This window comes from Daucus carota, chromosome 8 (assembly GCF_001625215.2).
Source record: "Daucus carota subsp. sativus chromosome 8, DH1 v3.0, whole genome shotgun sequence".
Taxonomy (NCBI): Eukaryota; Viridiplantae; Streptophyta; class Magnoliopsida; order Apiales; family Apiaceae; genus Daucus; species Daucus carota.
Window position 1 is genome coordinate 4501712 of NC_030388.2, and position 7680 is coordinate 4509391.

General features: G+C 35.7%; 1 long non-coding RNA gene across 1 annotated transcript; it reads right to left on the reverse strand.

Moving 5' to 3' along the window:
- Window positions 1-2128: 2128 nt before the first annotated feature.
- LOC135148194 (uncharacterized) lies at window positions 2129-2921 on the reverse strand. Its single transcript, XR_010286092.1, has 3 exons — window positions 2785-2921; window positions 2291-2429; window positions 2129-2173 (listed from the first exon to the last, which is right to left on the reverse strand). It is a non-coding gene; the product is annotated as an uncharacterized LOC135148194 (long non-coding RNA).
- Window positions 2922-7680: the final 4759 nt, after the last annotated feature.

Here is a 7680-nt window from a genome sequence, read left to right on the forward strand (position 1 = left end):
TTCAACTTTTAGTTGGCAACACATATAAACACGAAATGATGCATCGGATTAATTAAAAGACCATAGGTTATAAGCATAAAAATCCCAGCCGCCTAGAAACAAATTTAATGACCCGGTATGTAATCAACAACACTCAAGATATGGATCACTTAATAGATAATGGATCACTTAATAGATATAGTGCGTGGATTAATCTCATCAAGCATCAAAAGGCTCCCAGTTGTGCGCAGAAGTTACACAATGTTCCAGCCTCTACATATTCTTGTATCTGTGGAGAACAAATATTAAAGGGAGTAGGATTTAATCATTTCTAGCTATAACAAGTATAATGAATTGACCAATGATTTATAGGTCACGTGATATCCCCGCGTTCTATTTATATGAGTGTATGAGTGTGCTTAATTATATAAAATATAGGTACAGTGAAACAGATGACAAACACCTGGAGAGCTCTTCTTAATTTGTAGTAATAGTTCCCTGAAGTTTTTTGACTAATTGGGAAAGGTAATGATACACTACAACAAAACAGGGTATTTACGACGGAAATTAAGCCTAATATCCGTCGTAAGTTTACAATTTACGACGGAATATTTCCGTCGTTTTTGCTCAAGTAGTAAGTTCAAAAAACCGTCACAATTTTCTTCTAGCGTCGTAAGTTCATTATAGCGTCGCAAGAATTATCGGGCGTCGTAAGTTAATCTGGTGGGGCCCACAATCTCAGCAAATTCATTGTTTAAACTTACGACAGAAAGGCCGTCGTAAGGTGGCCATTTTACGACGGAAATTTCCGTCGTATATTAATTGTGGGCCCACGTGTTCAATTTTTGGTTCTATTCTTGCGACGGAAACTTCCGTCGGTAGTTATCTTACGACTGAATTTGTTTAAGAACATCCGTCGTAAAGTATTGGGAAATCTAGAAATTATGACAAATATTTCCGTCGTAAGTTTAGATTTAGATTTTGAGGAGCCTACTGTTTTCTATATTTCTGCCATTTTATACCATTCGAGAATGGTACAAGAAACCTGTCCATGATAATATTCAATACCCAACAGACATTTTAGCTATTATACTAATCCAAGCAAATAATCAAAATCCCTAATAACATAGTTTTCATTAACAAAACATCCCAAACACATATTCATACACAAACAAAAGACTAAAACATCCCAAAAACATAGTCATACACAAACATAGGATTAAAACATCCAAAAACAGCCCCACAAATTCAATTACATTCACACAACTTAATATTAACTCTTAATAACCGGACCTCCCCTAGAGACAACAACATATGGATGACTCATGTCACGGTCTTCGGAGTCCGTGCTCTCATTCCCACTTCCGGCTTTATCAACATCATCTTCATCCCCGGTGTCGATAACCTTGCCCTACAATATACACCCAAAAATAATTCAGTAAAAATTGAATAGAATCTCATTTTTATTTCTAGATAGAAACATGCACTGTATGTTTATTTTGTTTTCTTTAATGTACGCCCATGTCTATAATTTAGGGTGTGTTTATTTTTCATGTATTTTGTCTATGCTTACAATTAGCCAATCTTACTTGTCTATCTATGTTTACAATTAGCCAACCTTACTTGTCTATTTGAACAGGTGGAATTATAGTTTATAGGCAAGTTTGTGTCCACAACATTTATGAGAATAGGATTTCCCTATTGCATCATTTCTGATATAGTAGTATAATAGCTAACACAAGCTTTTTTATTTTACTCTTTAGCTAGTTATAGATGATATGCATCTGATATGTTTCAGAGCTTGTAATTAGAATTATTAAGGAAACAATAATTTGTAGTTATATATATATATATATATATATATATATATATGTATATATATATATCATAATTACTATTAATTCTAAATTGTGTACCTTATCAGCTCCAGGTTCGTTTGTTTTATACAAATTGTTCAGTACTTCTACTGCAACCTGGATAATTGCTGCTTGTGTTTCTTTTGCAATTGGATGGTCAGCAGGAAGAGAAGTCTTCTCAGCTTCTACAGCTTCACGTGCTAAAACACGGACTGCTCTGGTGTGAGAGAGAACTGCTCGGGATTGGCTCGAGCCTGAGTAAGCTTCTCTTCAACTACTCTCAAGAACAAGTCATCTTTCTTCCCCTTTCCGGGGTGGTGGTGCACGTCCCTCAGGCCCTGTGATAATTAGATCATTGTATTAACCGATAAGTGTATAAGCTATATATACACATCTAATTAAAAAACCAAAAATAATATGAAAGGGCTAAAATATGTAAAACATAAAAAATATACCACAAATATCAGAGGCACGGAGCCGCGGATGTCCTTGAATCGAGTTCTTCTTAATACCTCCCACTGCCTCGATCCAAAACTGAAGATGTGTGCTTTTAGGGTCAATACCTTTCTTCGTACATATAGCAACATAACGATCCTGAAAATAAAAAAATATAATTTGTATATGTATGTGTGTGTGTCAAAAAATAGTAGTGGTCAGTAGATACGTTCCCAATCAGAGCATAAAACACTTTATAGTCATTCTAGGAATTAAATTAAATCTGATCTTGATCAGATTTAATTACTCACATTATATTAAAATATAAAAAGGTTATTCTTATGAACCAATATTTCAGCCTACAAGCAATAATACACTGGCAAGAACCAACAGAGAAAGGGACACATGCTTGGAAATAAAACTTTACATTATTAATCTCCTAAAAAAGAAAATTGGGCTTGGGATTCACGACATAAAAAATTAAATGAGATTGCATTATAATACAAATACTTACAATAATTTTCTTGGCTGCTTTCGTAATCCCCTTCCCTTTCTTTTCCTTGTCTTTATATGTGTGACATTCCTTGTAGACAAAAGTTTTATCGAGCTTCCCGTCGTGTTTTTTCATATAATCCTATTTCTTGATTACACAATAAAGATGAATAAATTAAAAAAAATATGTGTGACATTTTTTGTATTTTGTAAAGCAACCTTGATTTAATTTATAAACCTCTCTTAAACATAATTTGTTTAAGTGCAGCTATGGCTGACAAATATTCAATAATAAAAAAAAAAAAACCATACCCGTTCACGATGGTTGAAAGAACGCGCGCCACAGGTGTGAGGCGCTTTCACGTTGCTCCGGGCTTTCTTACCAGCATTGGACTTCTTTTTGAATTCGTCGGTAACCCAATACTCACATAACCTGGACCACACACCAGGTTTCACATATCCAGGCCTATACTTTGCATAAGACCCTCCAAAAGAAGCAATAAGCTCGTCAGCCCTTTCCTTGTCATCGGCAACTGTACGCCGCATGTTGTCGCGCATGTGTGCTAGTATAGACGCTCTTGCCTCCTGCTCAGTGGCAATATTTGAATCCCACGTGAAGTAGCGCTAGGACAGAGAACAAATAGACCATTAACAATGAAGATAAATCGACATAATCACACAAAATTTCAAGATATACAAAGATGTGACTTACCAAGAACTCATCTATGCACGTTGTCCAGAATGTTGGAGATTTTTTATCAATATCTCGCACGCCAACACAACCATCTGGCCAAAACATACGTGTAACCGCCAATAAGTTGCGCTTAGCCTGTGGACAATCTATCCTGAAATGTTATCAGGATAGATATTTATATTACATATTAAATAATTCTAAAAAGATGAAAGTACGTGAAAATGGATGTAATTATAAAATAAATTCATTCCAAAACTTTCACTCTAAAAGTGAGATTAAAATGAAAATTCATTTACCTTCAATTATATTTACTTGCTTTCTCTTCTAAAAAAACAGTGCCTAAACTATTTAGGCGAGCTTAAACTCTGCTGACTCTGGCTAATTTAGACTTGTACTTGTAATATCAAGACCTCAAAAGTATGTGCCTGTCCTCATGCCCCCAACACAAACAAATAGCATTACTGTATCTATGTAGTATCTTTTGACTAATCTTTAATGCTGATTATCAGGTAATTATATATTATACTTCAGCTCCAACATTTTAGCTAACCACTCTCTCTTCCTTTTTAATTGATATATATATGGTGATAACTGATAATTTATGGGGGACCCAATGCTAAAATCCAAACAAAGCTTTTCATGCACAGGTTTTTATACCATTACATATTACCAATGAGAAGAAAAGCTACGAGAATAGTTTGGAAAAAAGTAAGAACCAGTAGGATTAAGGTACTGGTTATGTTTGATGTAAACCGCAGTTGGGCTTGCAGGATATGTTCCAAATCCACCAGAAGAATATCCACGTGTCCTGTGATTGCGCGGATCAGCATCTTTCCTGAGTGGTACATTAATCATCGTCCCTTCGTCATCCCATAGAGCACATTCAGAATTTTCTTCATCTCTGTCTCTATGCCTACGCTTCCGCTTTTCTAAGAACCCCTTATGCAATCCATAAAAACTGGATTTCCTACTATGCGGTAGTTGCTTAGCTTTAACTTCACCCATACACACATGACAAGCCATCTTTCCATGGGTTGACCACCCACTAACCATATACCCAATCCGGGAAAGTCACTGATAGTCCACAACAAAGCTGCTCGCATCATAAAATTAGTCTTTGTAGAAGCATCAAATGTACGTACACCAACCTGCCATGTATTTAAATAATTTATATAATTAAAAGTAAATAAAAAATAATCTATATTTTTAGTTGAAAAATAAGTAGCATCAAATGTGTGTACACTAACCTGCCATAAATCAATCAACTCATCAATCAATGGTCTAAGATAAACATTTAGATTCTTGCCAGGATCATTCGGCCCAGGTACTAGTAGTGTCATGAACATATATGGATCCTTCATGCACATGGTATGTGGAAGGTTGTACACAAGCAGTACAACTGGCCACACTGAGTATATTGTAGATGTAGCATTACTGTATGGGGGAAATCCATCAGTTGCAAGACCAAGTCTAACATTACGAAAATCTGCTGCAAAATCAGGATACGTCTTGTCAAATTCTTTCCATTCTTCTCCATCTGCAGGATGACTTAGAACCCCTTCATCCACAGTCCTGTACTTATGATATTTCATATGCTCCGCAGTGCGGGTAGACATGTAAAACGCTGCAATCGAGGAGTGATTTTAAAGTATCTTAATACCTTCCTCGGAATGGTATTATTCCCCACATGTGTTGCAGCTTTGTATCGACTCAAGTTACAAAACTTACAATTTTTCAAATCTTTATCATCACCATAAAACAACATACAATCATTCTCACATGCATGTATTTTTTCATATCCCAAACTCAGCTTTTTAACCATCTTCTTGACAGCATAATAATTAGAAGGGAGCTTATGCCCCACAGGGAACACGTCCCCAAGTAAAAAGAGCAACTCATCGAAGGCTTTATCACTACATTGGTTACGACTCTTCCAATGTAGTAATCTTGAAACAAACTTCAATTGTGTGTACTTGATATTGCCCGGGTATATTGGCTCCCCAACATTGTTCACATTGTCTAAAAATTTAGTTGCTTGCTCGTTCGGGTTCTCGGGAATGTTATTCTCCTCTTCGAAAGCGTCCGGCCCAAAAGCATCCCTCAACATCTCATATTCATCATACACATCTTCGTGATCATTCATTTGTTCATTTCTCGACCCTCTAGATTCGCCATGATAATGCCATATGGTATAACTCTCGAGAAAACCGGTTGCAAATAAGTGAAACTCGACATCGGGAATGAGTTGGTGTAATAGATTTCTACATGTATTGCAAGGACATCTAATAAGAAGGTTCGGATCATCCGATTCTTTAGAATTACTTCTTGCAAATGCCAAGAAATATTTAACCCCCTCATTATATTCATCCGTAAATCCATAACCACCGGGAATTATTCGTCGAGTGATCCAACTTCTATCATAAGACATCTATATATGCATGAATAAAATCATATCAAATTCAATATGCATATAAACAAAAATAGATACAAACACAAATCAAACACATGTAAATATTAAATGATTCTATCAATGCACATATTATTAAACTATAGAAGAATAAGCAAAGATTTATCATATACTTACATTGATTCAAGTGTTAATGACCCTTGTTATGTCATATCTTGTATGAAATCATAAGGAGAAGAATGGTGTTTTGAAAAAGAAGTGGCAAATTAGAAAGAGGGCAGTAGTGATTATTCAGGACAATTTACGACGGATAGAACTCATTCCGTCGTAAGTTAATTTAAATATATTATTCTTCAACGGACAAGTCAAAAGTTACTGGTGGTATTAAATGTGGTAGGTGAATTTACGACGGAACGAACACAATCCGTCGTAACTTCCAGCACAAAAACGACGTCGTTTGAATCAATGTAATATTCTCGATTACTTTTAAATCAAAAAAAAAATTATATATTTGAATTTACGACGGAAGTCACATATCCGTCGTAAGTTCGTAAGTTATCCGTCGTAAATGACGCATATTCTTGTAGTGATATGTCACTACAGCTTTCCACCAATCAATTTCTACCCCCTCTCTCATTAAGTGGTAGTTTTGGGAGTTGTATGTTTTGTTTGTTTACTTATCATGTTATTTTATTTTGAGGGTAACAAGATAGAAAACCATAAGAATTAAGAGAATGCTTCAAGGAGGCTTGGTATGTCACTGACAAGTATGTGAGCGAAATTAGGGATAGTGTGTAATATTAAATGATAATAAAATATATATATGCGGGCCAACATCGGTTATGATTAAAATAAAAAACATAATAAAAATGTGCATGCTTCATAAATCTAAGTCAAATGAAACCTATAACTAAGCTTCAAGAGGGTTTTGTTATGCAATATAGTTCAACTTTCCATATTCATTAATACTGTAGTACTTAGATGCTGTTTGGTTGGAGAAAGGTATGGGGTTGGAATTAACTATTGTAACCGCGGTGCTAGTGTTACATGTTGTGCAACACCGTCACTCCAGTACAACACTAGCTTTATAGCTATTGTAACAACAAATCAGCAGTGTTACAATATGATCAAAATTTATTACCTACCGCAACGAAATGCTTGTAACACTTTCCAATAACCATTGCATCAGGCCACTTATGGCGTAGTGATGCATGCTCGTACGGACATTTTGTGAGATTCGGGCTTTCTAAACAGTTGCTTAATTTTGCATACCAGGCTTGTGGTGCTTGACGAAGTCCAGACAAAGCCTTTCTTAGCTTGTACACTAGATGCTCCTTTCCTTGTTTGACAAATCCTTCTCGTTGTGTTACGTATACAGCTTCCTGAAGATCACCATTCAAGCAAGCTGATTTCACATCAAGGTGATGAACCTCCCAGCTATTTTTTGCTTCTAAAGCCAATAATAGTCTCACTCTTTCAATCCGTGTAACTGGTGCAAAAACCTCCTCAGAATCTATACCTTGTTTTTGAACATACCCTTTCGCGACCCGTCTCTCCTTATTTTTCATAACTGGTTGCAGTTGAAACACCTTACAAAACTCCTATCAGGTTCTGCACCCTGGGTTCGTGCATTGTCATCTGTCCGAATCTGATAGCCTCGTCCACTCCGTGCTTTAAAATTTGATTGGCAATCTCCTGACATCTTGTTTGATCTCTTAATCCAGTCCTCTCATGTGAACAACAATTTTTCTTCATTCTATTATTTTTCTATTTATTGTGTGTCGCGTATTTATATTTTACAATTTTTATGCTTTATA